The sequence below is a fragment of the Hemitrygon akajei genome, unplaced genomic scaffold (genome assembly GCF_048418815.1).
Source record: "Hemitrygon akajei unplaced genomic scaffold, sHemAka1.3 Scf000061, whole genome shotgun sequence".
Taxonomy (NCBI): domain Eukaryota; kingdom Metazoa; phylum Chordata; class Chondrichthyes; order Myliobatiformes; family Dasyatidae; genus Hemitrygon; species Hemitrygon akajei.
The window spans coordinates 1,903,021-1,915,953 of NW_027331947.1; the positions used below are offsets into that span (position 1 = coordinate 1,903,021).

The following is a 12,933-nucleotide window of genomic DNA, read 5'->3' on the forward strand; positions in this document are numbered from 1 at the left end:
CACAACGGGCGACCCCGGAAAATTCACAGGTGAAGTGTCGCCTCACCTGGAAGGATGTTTGGACAACGGAGAGAGTTCGACCGTCCGGCCCTTTCACTGTGACACCCCGAACTCCACATCAAATCCGTCCAAACGAATCTGGGTGAACTTTAATGACCAATAAATATAAATCCTCTCAGCGATCAGCTGTCTGAGTGATTCCCTGACTCTGAGAGGCAGGGGTATCTATGGTCCACAATGTCAGGGTGTTGAGTTTACCAGGAGACAAAGACTGCAGGGACGAGAGGTTTTCTGTTGACTAATACACTGTGTGTGGACCCCGCTGGCAATTCTGGTGTTGTGGCCCGAATCGAGACAAACACCACGCTGCCCACTCCACCAACAACACGGCACAGCCGGACACATAACAGGGGACTTTACATCCCACAACACTGGATTCAGTGATGAAACCCGTGATTAATGTTGTTGTCCCACCGAAAAATCCATTAAGGTGCTTTTAAATACGAGCTCTTCCCCCCCCCCCCCCACTCGCCTGACGTCACATATGGGTTCCCCGCACCGGGATCTGCCCTGACGGTCGCGGAGTGTGTTACGTCACCCACGTGCTGCTGTGCTCGAGCTTTATCGGTTTAACGGCTGGTCTAATAATTAAGTGTTTATAAACATAGACTGATTTAACTGAAATCCGCACATTTCCTGTGTGGGTCTGAATTGTGTGTCGGGATGGGATGGGAATCGAAATTATAACTCTGAGAACTCTGTGACCTGGGGGTGGCTGAAAAGGGATCGGCGAAGATATGGAGGGAAAAACTAAATACGTATCTGGTGTAAATATGGAAATAATATAGGGAAATAATGAAATAATTTGGGAAATGCGGCGGTGGGTCGGGCAATATGTGAAGGGGCAGGAACAGTCACCGAGTCACGTGATCCTGTTTTACCGCAGATCGTCTGCATTTTCCGAGGCTCCGCCCAACGCCCGTGACGCAATAAGCACATTGCGCATGCTCACATTCCCGGGAAAGGCGGTGTTGTTTTTTCGTTCTTTGTGAAAGCGGGACGGCGGTGAGATCGGGATCCGGAGGGGGTTCTCGCCCCCTTGGACGGGGAGCCGGAGGCGGATTATTCTCTGCGGGGCAACACCAACAATTTCCCTTCGGTGAGTATTGAAGCCGGTCCCGAGCGGGGAGGTCTGACGCTGAATGGTGAGTTAACTTTCCCGAACTCAAACAAGAGAAAATCTGCAGTTGCTGGAAATGCGAGCAACGCGCACAAAATGCTGGAGGAACTCAGCAGGCCGGGCAGAATCCAGGAAAAGTGTACAGTCGACATTACCGGCCGAAACCCTTCGGCAGCACTGGAGAATAAAAGATGGGGGTGCGGAAGGGAGAAAGAAACACAAGGTGATCGGTGAAACCTGAAGGGGGAGGGGATGAACTTTCCCGAACTGGCGGCCTCGCCTCGCTTCCTTCACAGAATCTGCCGGGGTCGGTCCGGGTTGTGAGACCTTCACACCGAACCGTCTGAGATGAGCCGCCGCTCAGCCCCTGTTGTTCTGGTCCTATTAGCAGGATGAAGTAAAACATGTTTCTATCTTGTTACTGACGGAGAATCGTATAACTTGTGTCCCGTGTGTTATCTGAATGTACTTGCCTGTGATGCCGCCACAAGTCAGTGTTTCTCTGTACCTGTACCTTCCCGTACTTGTGCAGTTGGCAATAAATTCAACAGGACCTGAGAAATCTCACTGAGATTTGATTAGTGATGTTCATCTTGGCAGCTCGGTAGGTCGAATGCATGAGACAGTACACTGTTAAATGCAAAACCCTGAACAGTGTTGATGATCAGAGGGATCTTAGACTCCAAGTGCATCGCTCCCTGAAAGAGACTGCACAGATTGATCGGGTGGTTAAGAAGGCAAATGGCATGGTTGTCTTTATCAGTTGAAGCACTGAGTTCAAAAGTCATGAAGTTGTGTTGCAGCTTTGAAAAACTAGTTAGCTCACATCTGGAGTGTTTCATACAGTTCTGGTCGCCCCCATTCTCGGAAGGATATCGGGGCTTTGGAGATGGTGCAGAAGAGGTTTACCAGGATACTGCATGGATTAGAGGGCATGAGCTATAACGGGACTTTGGACAATCTTATGTTGTTTTCTCTGGGGTGAGACTGGATAGATGTTTATAAGATTACCAGAGGATTAGAAGCAGTGTCTCAGAAGGCAGCGTCCATTGTTCAGGAACTCCGGCACCCATCAGATATTGAGGTACAGAAGCCTGAAGGCACACACTCAGTGATTCAGAAACAGTTTCTTCCCCTCTGCCATCTGATTGCCAAATGGACATTGAACCCTTGAACACGACCTATGCCTCTCATAATCTTATACACCTCTATCAGGTCACCTCTTATCCTCCGTCACTCCAAGGAGAAAAGGCCGAGTTCACTCACCTATTCTCATGAGCCATGCTCCCCAATCCAGGCAACATCCTTGTAAACCTCCTCTGCACTCTTTCTAAGGTTTCCACATTCTTCCGGTAATGAGGTGACCAGAATTGAGCACAGTGGAGTGTGACCAGGATCCTGTATAGCTGCAACATTACCTCTCAGCTTCTAAGATCATTCCCATGATTAATAAAGGTCAATGCACCATACATCATCTTAACCATAGAGTCAACCTGCGTAGCAGCTTTGAGTGTCCTATGGACTCAGACCTCAATATCCCGCTGATCCTCCACACTGCCATGAGTCTTATCATTAATGCTATATTCTGCCATCATGTTTCACCAAACAAAATGAACAACTTCAAACTTATCCGGGTTGAACTCCAATTGCGACCTGTCAGCCCAGTTTTGCATCCTTTCGGTGTCCCGCTGTAACCTCTAACACCCTCCACACTATCCACAACACCCCCAAGCTTTGTGTCATCAGCAAATTTACTAACATATCCCTTCACTTCCTCATCCAGGTCATTTTATAAAAATCACGACAAGCAATGGTCCCAGATATATGTATACTGTAATTGATTTAGTTATTTATTTTTATTATTTTATTTTTTCTTCTATATTATGTATTGCATTGAACTGCTGCTGCAAAATTAACAAATTTCATGACGCACGCCAGTGATAATAAACCTGAATCTGAGTGGACAGGTGATATATCTTTTCTGGGGGTTGAAATGTCTAATACATTTAAGGTGAGATGAGATGTAAGTGGTAAGGTTGTCTCTTTCCACAAAGTGGTGGGTAGCTAGACTCTCTGCCTGGGGTGGGAGATCCCACCAGTCACGTGATCCCATTTGCCCCTCCCATTTAACCGCCGATGTAACAATCCCTTTGCTCATGTTCACAGACTCCGGCTGGGCGGTGTTTTCCTTTCCGCTCAGTGCTGAAGTGGATTGTCTGTGGGATCGGGGAAGGTGTCCTCGCCTCCTGGGTGGGGGAGCCAGGGGTCGGATCACAGTCTGTGGGCCAAAGATATCGCTTTCCCATCGGTGAGTATTGAGACCGATCCCGAGCGGGGAGATCTGATGTTGGCTGTGAGCCCCAAACTGAGGACCAATTACTCATTTATTTTCTGATTATTTGGGCTGGTCAGAAATGTGTCGACTTCACTTAATCTGCATTGAACGATCCAGAACTGGAGCCCAGGCTGTCTATTTCTGCAGAGTTGAAATGGGTGACCCACGGACAGGTCACATAAGGCTTTTTCCTGCAGAACTCTCCCGCCCTCTGGTGATGCAAGATCACATGTTGTGCTGGGGAAATCTGATGTTGGCCACTGAGTCCCGTTAACTTCCCCGAACTCGCCTCGCTTCCTGAGGCTCCTCACATTTGTCCGTGAGCTTTCTGGCTGTTGTGTCTTCTCCCAGACTAGGGTGGGTGAGAAAGGAGAACGTCCCAGGTTGTGGGGATCTTTGATTTCACTGCCTGCTTTACCGAGGGACTGGGAAGTCTAGGGGGGAGAGTGGTTTCTGTGATGTGCTGATCTGGATCCAAAGGTCTCTGCAGATCCTCACAGTCATGGTCAGAGTAGTTACCATAAAAAGCATGAAGTGTCCGGATGGAAAGCTTGTTGATAAAAATACGGTGAGGATCAAAATATATCTGGCAAAGTTCTTACTGTTTGTTCAAACTTTGTCATTTTAGAATCCTTTATACAGTAGTATGTACCATTCATCCAGTATCTGCATATTGCTGGAGAACCATCAGTGATTGTCCTTGATCTCTTCTCCCATCTGGTTCCATCTGCTCATTCCCTGCCCATCTTGTTCAACGTCTGTCCAGTCTCTCTGCCCCCAGCTTCAGTGATATGCATCAACTATCTGGGTCAACCTTGGTCCACCCTGTATCTCACCTTTTCAGTGATATATATCAGCAGTCCTTCTAACCATAGTCTTCATTGTGAACTATTCTTGTACACCTTTGACCTCACTGAGTTATTTCCAAAATCACTTTTTGTTAGCTGGAATGGCAGAGGGTCATCAGGTACCAGTTCTGTTGTGTATTGGTGTGGAGGTGCTAGTTTATGAACAGTGACAGGCTGACACACTTCATCATATTACAGTCAGCAAAGAGTACTGGGAGAGTTGGTGCTTGGACTCTAGTCCTGTGATGGCTTTGACTTTGGTTAGTGTTTCTACAGAAGGGGCTGGATGGTCATCCTTCTGCAATGAAGCAGAAATTTCGAGCAGCTGCACATTGGTTGTGGGGAAATCCCGGACTGCACTACCCAGATTCAGGGATGATGTGTGAAACTCTCAGGGTCGGTGAGCAGCAGATTCAGCTGTGTGATTGTGAGGTTTGGTCCTGGGATAACACAGTTTTTGATCCAGGTAAAATGGACCCGGGATTGAGCTGCTTGGGCTTATGAGGTGTTAAGTGTGTACTTCTGTTGTAGGATCAGGTGTTTGTTTCTGGAGTTCCTTTGGAAGCATTGACTACTAATCTGAGGAGTGGCTATGAGTAAATGGGCTTTTCTGTGTTTACAGCAGTAAAAATAAACCTGCAAGTTTGGTGTTCAAACTGTGTTTAGAAATTCCCCCTCTCACTGTCACCTGTTGGCCACTCGGTGCAAGTCAAGCAGAATCTCAAGTTGCGGGAGATCTGCACTAAAAACTGAAAATGTTTGAAGTCATTCTGACAAAACGTTATTAACCTGAATTGTAATGTTTATTCCTCTCCCCACAGCTGTTCCTTACCTGCCGAGCATTTCTGGTAATTGCAGCTTCTTTTTATTACATTCACCCTGGACTGGTTGATATTTCCTGAAATTGACCTGATTTAACCTGGGAATGGAAATGGCTCATTCTGTGCTGGTACAACAGTGGAGAAAGCACAACTTTCCCTATAAATTAACCTGGTAGCAATTTGTCTGGTTTTCCTGGAAATGTGTTCAGTACAGTTGTTGCTAACAAGGTTCACATGAATAATCTCAGGAATGATTGGATTTATGTGTGAGGAGCATTTGATGGTTCTGGACCTATGGTCAATGGAGTTCAGAGGGACGGTGGAGGGATGTATGGTTAAGTAAACCTACCAAATGCTGAAAAGCCTGGTTACAGTGGACATGGAGAGGTGGTTTCCATTAGACAGAGAGTCTGTGATATGAAAGCACAATCTCAGAATAAAGATGAGAAACTTTAAAACTGAGAAAAAATGTGTTGTCCAAAAGATGTCTGATCTGTGGAGTTTGTTGCAGCAGAGGTTGGTTGAGGCTGCCATTTGGGTATATTTATGACAGAGATTAATATATTCTAGATTGCTAAGTAGCTGCAGGGTTACAGGAGGAAGGCAGGAATATTGTGTTGGAATAAAAATCAACCAGGGTTGAATGGTGGGGCAGACCAGATGGATTGAATCATCTAATTCTGTTCCTGACTGAATGATGGCTCCTTATCCCATATTATTTTGTGACATGTGACGGACAATAAAAGATTGTTTACTGAGATCATTATATCTGCATTCAACTTTTAACTTCCAGTGAGTTTTGTTCTTAGTAACATTAAGCAGAAATGTTTGGTTCTCCTTTTTTATTGTTAATGTGCTTTATTATCTCTCTGGTTAAAGTTAGACCTGCGGTGAGAGGTCTATTGGAAGAAATACCCCAACTGGAAGCAAACCACAGCTGAAGAAGGGAACAGCAACAAGTGAACCAGCCCGAGGATTGAGAGCATCAACTGGAGAGAACCCTTCTGACTTAGAATTTCCATTGACTCAGTCAGGAGAAAGTTTGGTGAGTCTCATTTAGACAAACATTGAAGTCATGGTTGAGCATGGTACGATGAATGTGCTGAGTTGTGTATGTCACAATGCAAGAAGCATCGTAGGAAAGCCAGATGAGCTCAGGAAAGGGAATTATGATATTGTACACATTATTGGAACTTGTTTACACCCAACAGTCTTAGGGATGTAGAGGAACAAATTTGTAGAGAGATTGCAGACCATGCCGAGAAACAAAAGTTGATTCAGTAAGTGATTTTAACTTTCCATATACAGGCAGTCCCTGGGTTACATATGAGTTCCGTACCTGAGTCAATCTTTAAGACAGATTTGTACGTATGTCGGAACAAGTACATCCGATATTATTTAGCGTCAGTTAGTCAAACATTTGTCTTAGTATATAGTATATATTTTACTTTTCTATGCATATAAAACAGTTAAGAAATGTAAGTATTCCAATAATTAAACTATCGTGTTGCTTAGTAATAATTGTAGCTTTCATCATGGCAGGGACTTTCACATGCTCCATTATTCTCAATTTATCCATTATCATTTAGATGTGTTACGATAGTTGACCGTCTGTAGCCTAACGCTTTTCCAATGACAGATGGCATTTCACCTCTTTCCAAACGCTTTATTATTCGCACTTTATTTTCAAATGCGATCGCTTCCTGTCAATGGAACAGAAACACTGCAGGTGGTGGGTGCCGACCTGCGCCAGCTCCCGAGGTCCACTGGGTCCTAAGAACTGCAGCACTAAATTCCCCAGGTCCTGAACTGCACCACACTGAGACAGGTTAAATGGGACTGGGGGTTGTGCTGGGTTTGGGTATTTGATCTTCCACAATATTCTGTGTGGGAATTTAAACTGGAGGTGGCAGTGTTTTTTTTTTACGAGGTGGAGTTGCGAGCTCGACACCAACCCTGCATGGAGGGTACGGGAGTCACTGGATCGACATCAACCCGGCACGGGAGCAGTCTGTCACTAAAACAAACTCGGGAACCTCCGTTCTCTAGCCCGGTGCTGAGCTGACTGCGCCACCAGCTGACAGGAATGGCGGGAGGGGGGTGTGAGGTCAGGGTAAATCTTACTAAGAAAAATTTAAGCCCAATACAAAGTTAAACACTCAACACAGTGTCAATGGCAATGACTTAAAATGGCGGACTGCATTCTCCTTCCTCGGTTCGTAAGTCCAAGTTGTCCGTAAGTCGGACTTCGTAACTCAGGGACTACCTGTATTGACTGGGACTCGAATAGTGTAAAAGGGGTAGATGGGGTAGAGTTTCTCAAATGTGCCCTTAATCAGTATGTAAAATTCCTGATGTAGAAGTGTGCAATAAGCTGTTAGGAAATGATCAGGGCTGGTGACAGAAATTAGTGATCATAATGCCATGAAATTCAGAATAAAGATGGAAAAAGAGAGGTCTGGACCACGGGTTGAGATTCTAAATTGGAGAAAGGTCAATTTTGATAGTATCAGGAAGGATCTGACAAGTGTGGTTTGGGACAGGCTGTTTCCTGGAAAAGGAGTACTTGGTAAGTGGGAGGCTTTGAGAAGTGAAATTTTGAGAGTGCAGAGTTTGTATGTGCCTAACAACATAAAAGTTGAAACGTAACCAGTGCAGAAAACTTGACTTTCAGGAAATATTGAGGCCCCGGATATTTTGTTCCTCTAAATGCCTCAGACTGTTGGGTGCTGCCAAGACGCATTAATGACTACAATATCATAATTCCACATCCTGCGTTCATCTGAGATTTTTTTAGTTGTCTTCTGTTAGGTTCTAAAAGCTTCAAAATAGTGTTTGCTCTTTTGTTTCCCCTCTCTTTGGCTTTTATGTTGTCTTTGGCTTCTCATTTCAGCCACGGTTGTGTCCTCCTGCCTTTCCAATGCTTCCACTTTTTTGGGATGCATCGATCACTCAGCTTCCGAATTGCTCCCAGAAACTCCAGCCATTGCTGCTCCATTGTCACTCCTACCTTTTCCCTTCCAAACAAGTTTGGCCAGCTTCTCCGACATAGAAACATGGAGAAGTTCAGTACAGAAAGAGGCTATTTGGCCCATCTAGTCAATGCTGAAAAAAACCATTTAAGCTGTGCAACTACCTGCACCAAGACCATCACCCTCCATACCCCTACCATCCAGCCTCCCATCCAAACTTCTTTTAAATTGTGAAACCAAGCTCATATTCACCACTGGTGCTGACATCTCATTCCACACTCTCACAACCATTTCAGTAAAGAGCTTTTCCAAATGTTCCCATTAAATTTTCAACTTTTCCACTTACCCATGACCTCTGGTTGTCATCCCACCCAACCTCAGTGGAAAATCCTCCTTCCATTTACCCTATCTTTACCCTTATAATGTTGTATACTTCTGACAAATACTCAAAGCAATGTATAATTTCATTCTTTATGTTTAGAGCACTTTTAGGTGTATAAGATGATGAGGGGTATTGATCGTGTGGACAGCCAGATGTTTATTCCCAGGGCTGAAATGGCTAACACGAGGGGACATAGTTTTAAGGTGCTTGGAAATAGATACCGAGTGGATGTCAGGGGTAACTTTTTCACACAGAGAGTGGTGGGTGTTTGGAATGCTCTGCCGGCTATTTGTGTGAGAGTGTTTCAGTTACTGTGGGGCCAGCACCCATGCAGCTCAGTGGGAACAGGGAATAATACCAATGGAGAGAGTCAAACTGAGCCAAGGCACAGATTGGAGATGGCAGAAATGCTGCATTCTTATAGAGACAGGAAGAACATCAGAGAGTTTGATGGTCATTCCAGATACCAGCACTGTGCCCAGTTAGAAGGTCATTTCTCTCTCCAAATTGGGTTCAACTTCACTGTAACAGTGTGATGTCAGATCACACCTTGACAACTCAAGTGATCTCAGCTGAAATGTTGTTCTAAACCAATTGATGGATTTTGTAAATCTTTTTACAGTTTAAAAATGACAAGGAATTCGTCTACGGGAATGTCTAACACAACACACACGTTTTGCTGCCTCTTTTGATATTTAAGATGTGGAGCAAGGGATTCACTCGATTATCCTTCTTGCTCAGACTGCGGGGAAGGATTCACTCGGTCATTTCAACTGAAGGTACATCAGCAAGTTCACACTGGGACAAGGCCATTCACCTGTTCTGTTTGTGAGAAGGGATTCAGTCGTCTTCCCACCTGTGACACACTAGTCAGATCACACTGGGCAGAAGCTGGTCATCTGCTGAATTTGTGGGGAAAGATTCATTTTGTCATCTAACCTAATGGCTCACCAGCGAGTTCACACCGGGGAGCGGTCATTCACCTGCTCAGACTGTGGGAAGGGATTCACTCGGTCATCCCAACTGAAGGTACATCAGAGAGTTCACACTGGAGAGAGACCATTCACTTGCTCAGACTGTGGAAAGGGATTCATTCAGTCATCCGACCTACTCACACACCAGTCAGTTCACACTGGCGAAAGGCCATTCACCTGCTCAGACTGTGAGAAGGGATTCACTCAGTCATCCGCCCTAATGGCACACCGGCGAGCGGCCGTTCACCTGCTCGAACTGTGGGAAGAGATTCACTCGGTCATCCCAACTGAAGGTACATCAGCGAGTTCACACCGGGGAGAGGCCATTCACCTGCTCAGACTGTGGGAAGGGATTCACTCGGTCATCTAACCTAGTGGTACACCAGCGAATTCACACCGGGGAGCGGCCGTTCACCTGCTCAGACTGTGGGAAGGGATTCACTTGCTCACCCCAACTGAAGGTACATCAGCGAGTTCACACCAGGGAGAGGCCATTCACCTGCTCAGACTGTGGGAAGAGATTCACTTGGTCATCCCAAATGAAGGTACATCAGAGAGTTCACACTGGAGAGAGACCATTCACTTGCTCAGGCTGTGGAAAGGGATTCATTCAGTCATCCGACCTACTCACACACCAGTCAGTTCACACTGGCGAAAGGCCATTCACCTGCTCAGACTGTGAGAAGGGATTCACTCAGTCATCCGCCCTAATGGCACACCGGCGAGCGGCCGTTCACCTGCTCGAACTGTGGGAAGAGATTCACTCGGTCATCCCAACTGAAGGTACATCAGCGAGTTCACACCGGGGAGAGGCCATTCACCTGCTCAGACTGTGGGAAGGGATTCACTCGGTCATCTAACCTAGTGGTACACCAGCGAATTCACACCGGGGAGCGGCCGTTCACCTGCTCAGACTGTGGGAAGGGATTCACTTGCTCACCCCAACTGAAGGTACATCAGCGAGTTCACACCAGGGAGAGGCCATTCACCTGCTCAGACTGTGGGAAGAGATTCACTTGGTCATCCCAAATGAAGGTACATCAGAGAGTTCACACTGGAGAGAGGCCGTTCATCTGCTCAGACTGTGGGAAAGGATTCATTTGCTCATCCCAGCTGAAGGTACACCAGTCAGTTCACACTGGGGAGAGGCTGTACACTTGCTTAGTCTGTAGGAAGGGATTCACCCGGTCATCTCAGTTACTGAGACACCAGTCAGTTCACACTGGTGAGTGGCTGTTCACCTGCTCAGACTGTGGGAAGGGATTCACTGAATCATCTCAACTGAAGGTACATCAGAGAGTTCACACTGTAGAGAGGCCATTCACCTGCTCAGACTGTGGGAAGGGATTCACTCGGTCATCCGACCTACTGGCGCACCAACGAGTTCACACCGGGGAGCGGCCATTCATCTGCTCAGACTGTGGGAAGGGATTCACTCGGTCATCCGACCTACTGGCACACCAGCGAATTCATACCGGGGAGCGGCCATTCACCTGCTCAGACTGTGGGAAGGGATTCACTCGATCATCTAAACTGAAGGTACATCAGCGAGTTCACACTGGGTAGAGGCTGATCACCTGCTCGGACTTTGGGAAGAGATTCTCTCAGCCAAATCAACCAAATGTGCATCACTGACTTTACACTGGGGAGAGGCTGTTCACCTACTGTGAATGTGGTAAGCAATTCACTCAGTAATCAGACACAGACATACTTTATTGTTCCCGAGGGAAATTGGGTTTCGTTACAGTCGCACCAACCAAGAATAGGAAATATAGCAATATGAAACCATAAATAATTAAATAATACTAAGTAAATTATGCTGTTACGTACCCCGTAACTGGGTTAACAGACCAGCAGAAATGGAAGGATACGTTGGAGTCTGGTGGTACTTTAACTAAAGGTGTTTGTTAGTAAAATAAGCAAAACAGTATCAATAATGCAAATATACATATAAAACAGGTTAGCAATAATAAACATACAAGTGTAGGAATAATAATCAATAATAATAAACAAGCTCTATGAATGTCTAGGGGTAAATGAATAGTCATAAGAGAATATAAAGTTCAGTTCAGTTCGTCCATGCTGAGGTACCGTTGCTGTGCTGCAATTGTTGGAGAGCGAGGGAGAGGGAGAGAGAGCGAGAGAGAGTGAGCATGAGATTGGGCAGCTGCAGCAGGCAAACCTTCTGTTGTCTTCTTGTGCCGTTGTACCATTGTGGTCATTCGGTTATGGCCCTTCTGTTCTCGGCTAGACCGTTCTTCTGTGGTGGACTCGTCACTCTGGCACGAGTGGACACATACACAAGTCCCCACCGGCCCTGCCGTCACACTGTGAGCTTTGTTGACCGATCTCCTGATTCGGTCCTCTGAGCCCCCACCTTCCTGTGGGTGCACAACACTCTTTCAGTGTCCACTGGTGTGTCTGAGGAGTGTCTCCCCAGACCCGTCTTTTATCCTCACTGACGGGGTATCAGCCATCCATCAACTCAATGTGTCTATGTCCATCAAACTAGGCCACTCCTGCTGTCTCCTCAGGAATGTTAATGAGGAAAGAAGTGTCCCTGCAGCAAAAGGTTTTGTTTACCTTTCCATCAGTGAAGAAGCCATAATACATAAATCAGTCGTCTCTCTCTCTCTTATCTGTAGCAGATGTCTCTAACTCTGTTCTTCATCTCTCTCTCTCTCTCATTAGCAGCATAGTCCTCAGGGGGGAAGGGTCAGCTCTGGACCCCATTTCCATCTGGTCTGTTCAGCACACAGAACACCCCCACCCTTCAAAGAATTTTCACCGGGGTGAAGATTAACTAGTAAAGCACATTACAGAGTCTAATCTAATACAGAAGTGGTCTTTAACTACAAGGATAACACAGATATACTTTCAAATTAACACCTAGATATACAATCAGCAATTACATTATCATTTCCCTTTACATGTTGTATTTTCATATCATATTCTTGTAACAACAGACTCCAACTTAATAACCGTCTATTTTTATTCTTCATGTTTGTCAAAAATACCAAGGGGTTGTGATCAGTATAAACTATCACTGGTTTCTGTGCTGGACAAATGCTGTAATGCTGTAATGCCAGGATAAGTGACAGTAATTCTTTTTCTACAGTGGAGTTAATTCTTAGCTTAGGTATATATCACAAAGAGTGAACCAATACATGAGTGATTATAATGTAGTACATTACAGAAGTTTGTGCAAATAGTAATCTCTATTTTACTTCTAAACTTAACTTTCAGTCAACCTACTATGATATCGTCTTTAACTTTCACAAGCTTCATCCAGAAAACAAAGCTTATCACCAATGTTTTCTAAACTAAGCCCATTTTCTGAACTTCCACACCACTCATTAATTTTAAGCAGGTCATTAATTTTATCTTCAGGATCTTTAATTTGATTAGTTTCCTTAATGAC

At 45.5% G+C, this 12,933-nt stretch overlaps 1 protein-coding gene across 7 annotated transcripts in view; it reads left to right on the forward strand.

Annotated features, from left to right (window-relative positions):
• The first annotated feature begins 959 nt into the window (after positions 1–959).
• The window catches only part of LOC140721795 (uncharacterized), a 287,528-nt gene continuing 275,554 nt past the window's right edge, over positions 960–12,933 (forward strand). Inside the window, exons 1-3 of one of the 7 annotated variants that reach the window (XM_073036599.1) lie at positions 960–1,159; positions 3,347–3,488; positions 6,068–6,229. The gene's annotated coding sequence lies outside the window, so the exon portion shown is untranslated. Of the gene's footprint in view, positions 1,160–3,346; positions 3,489–5,184; positions 5,212–6,063; positions 6,230–8,637; positions 8,742–9,160; positions 9,286–12,933 lie in introns of those variants that run through there. The other 6 variants (XM_073036598.1, XM_073036597.1, XR_012097470.1 and 3 more) reach the window with 6 other exon arrangements.